Source organism: Vombatus ursinus, unplaced genomic scaffold (genome assembly GCF_900497805.2).
Source record: "Vombatus ursinus unplaced genomic scaffold, bare-nosed wombat genome assembly UNPS02003292.1, whole genome shotgun sequence".
NCBI lineage: Eukaryota > Metazoa > Chordata > Mammalia > Diprotodontia > Vombatidae > Vombatus > Vombatus ursinus.
The window spans coordinates 8,246,304-8,249,118 of record NW_020943070.1 but is presented as its reverse complement, the minus strand read 5'-3'; the positions used below and the strand labels follow the sequence as shown (position 1 = coordinate 8,249,118).

The 2,815-nt window shown below is 40.6% G+C and overlaps 1 non-coding gene across 1 annotated transcript; it reads left to right on the top strand.

Annotated features, from left to right (window-relative positions):
• Window positions 1–2,256: 2,256 nt before the first annotated feature.
• On the top strand, window positions 2,257–2,363 carry LOC114052044. The gene has a single exon (XR_003570210.1). It is a non-coding gene; the product is annotated as a U6 spliceosomal RNA (small nuclear RNA).
• The last annotated feature ends 452 nt before the right edge of the window (window positions 2,364–2,815 follow it).

Sequence of the window (2,815 nt, the reverse complement as noted above, 5' to 3'; positions counted from 1 at the left end):
CTAATTTTTCATTCTTTTGGATTTGTTTTACAGTGTTTTGATTTCTCATAAAGTCACTAGCTTCCAATTGCTCTATTCTAATTTTTAAGGAAGAATTTTCTTCTGTAATCTTTTGGATTTCCTTTTCCATTTGTCCAATTTTGTTCTTTAGGGCATTCTTCTCTTCATTGGCTTTTTGGACCTCTTTTGCCATTTGAGTTAGGCTATTTTTTAAGGTAGTATTTTCTTCAGTATTTTTTTGGGTCTCCTTTAGCAAACTGTTGACTTGTTTTTCATGATTTTCTAGCATCACTGTCATTTCTCTTCCCAGTTTTTCCTCTACTTCTCTTACTTGCATCTCAAAATCCTTTTTGAGCTCTTCCAAGGCCTGGGACTGATTTATATTTTTCTTGGAGGCTTTGGATGTAGGAGCTTTGACTTTGTTGTCTTCTTCTGGTTGTATGTTTTGATCTTCTTTGTCACCAAAGTAAGATAATATAGCCTGACTCTTTTTGCACTGCTTACTCATGATCCCGGCCAATTACTTGAGTTTTAAACTCTTTGTTAAGGTAACAGTTTGCTTCCAATATGGAGAATGTACTGTCCCAAGTTTCGGGGGTTTGTACAGCTGTTTTCAGAGATACTTCTAGGGACCTGTAAATTTTCAGTTCTTCCAAGGTGGTATGATAAGGGAATGGGTGTTTCCTCTCCACAGCCACAACAAGCTCCACCAAGCCAGTGCTCCTCCTTGCCCCAGGACCACCCCTTAGACCTGTGACCCAGATCCAAGCATGAGCAAAGCAAGATATTTCTGCCTCAGCACTGGCAGAGAGATCCCTGCAATCCCCTTCTGATCAGCCACTCAATTCCCCCTCAGTCTGTGGGCCGAGAGCCCAGGAGATAGCTGCTGCCTCAGAGGCCGCACTTGGGACTTGTGGCTGAGACCTAGCTCCTCTCTCATCACAGTCACAGACTTTTGCCACTGACCTTCTAAGTTGTCTTTGGCATTCGTGGGTTGAGAAGTCTGGAAAATGCCGCAGCTGCCCGCTATTCAGCCCTCTGAGGCCTGCTCCAGTGTTGTTGCGGCCTGCACACCCATGCCAAACTGCACTCCTCTCCCAGCCTGGCGCAATATACCTTTCTGATCAACCATCCAGGTTGTCTTGGGCTGGAAATTTGTTTCACTCTGTCTTTTTGTGGGTTCTGCTACTTTAGAATTTGTGTAGAGCCATTTTTTACAGGTATTTGGAGGGGTTTGGGGGAGAGCTCAAGCAAGTCACTGCTTTCACTCCGCCACCTTGGCTTCACCCTCCTTGAGTCTAGTCCTTGACTCTTAAACCAGGGAGGTCTGATGGAAAGAAATAAAAATCTAGACCAATCTATATAAATTCAAAAATATCAATAAAATGCTAGCAAAAAATTATGGAAATACATACAAAAAATATTCACTATGGTCAAGTTGGATTTATACCTGAGATGCATGGATGGGATTCTACATTAGGAAAACAATTAACAAAATAAGTAATATTTAAAATAAAAACACTACCAACCACAGGTCAGTGATTTTCCTAAAACATAGTTCGCTCCCTTACCATATTCAATAAACTTCATTTGCATAGCTGTTTGTATGTTCACTAACTCCTTGGAATATGAGCTTCTTGAGAACAGATTGTTTTTGCCCTTTTTCAGGGCTCACAGAGGGGAGGGGAGGGGCTATTAAGGAGATTGCTCCCCCATCTCCAAGCACCTGAGACCTTCAGCACTGAGCTAACACGTGGTGTTGACTGATGGCAACAATGTACATATGCCATGAGGTACAATCCTTATTTTATATCTTTTTGGATACACGCACATGCACACATACACACATGTATGTATACGTTTCCATTTTCTACCTCCCATCCAGCATTCCATCTCTCATCCTGGAAACCAGGATTTCAGAATGGTAAGCATTCATCATGTCTACCCTAGACCAATTCACTCTACCACTCTGATATCTTCATGCTGCCATGCTACTGTACTCCAGCCTCCACCTCCCACCCTGACACCTTGAGCTTCTGATTGGTAAGCTTTCGCCACATCCAGCCTAGTCCCAGACTCAACAGGTGTCTCCCCAGCCATCTTCTTGCCATGCTGTGTGTGTGTATCCTTCACTCTCCAATCCCCATATTCCAAATCTACCTACAAAAGCAGTAATCAAATCAACCCTATCAAAACACTCCTTCCTGACCACCACTCCACTAAATGTGTCGACTTCTACTAGAATATAAGCTTCTTGTGCTCACTTCAGCAGCACATATACTAAAATAGGAATGATACAGAGAGGATTAGCATGGTCCCTGCATAAAGATGACACACAAATTAGTGAAGCATTCCATATTAAAAAAATATATATAAGCTTCTCGAAGGAAGGAACAACTTGGCTTGTTTATAATTATAAAGCCAGTATTTAGCACAAATGTCAAATTATGCCATAAAACAATAATCATCAAAACTATTTGAAATTGGTAAAAAAAAAAAGAAAGCACATCATTAGAATAGACCTGATAAAGAAAAATCACAAGCAATTCAAGTTAATAACCTTGTGTTTGACAGACCTAATTGGGTTATAAATTACTTAAGGGGAAAGCTCTGTATTTAAGAATAACTGATAGGAAAATTGGAAAGCAGTTTGGCAGAAATTAGGTTTGTACCAATCATTTATACCATACAGCATAATAAGCTAAATATGAACATGCAGCCTGAATTAAAGGTTATACCACACATATATACACACAAAATTAGAGCAGAACCTTTAGAAATTAGAAGGACCTTTTGCAGCTATGGCTAGGGGGAG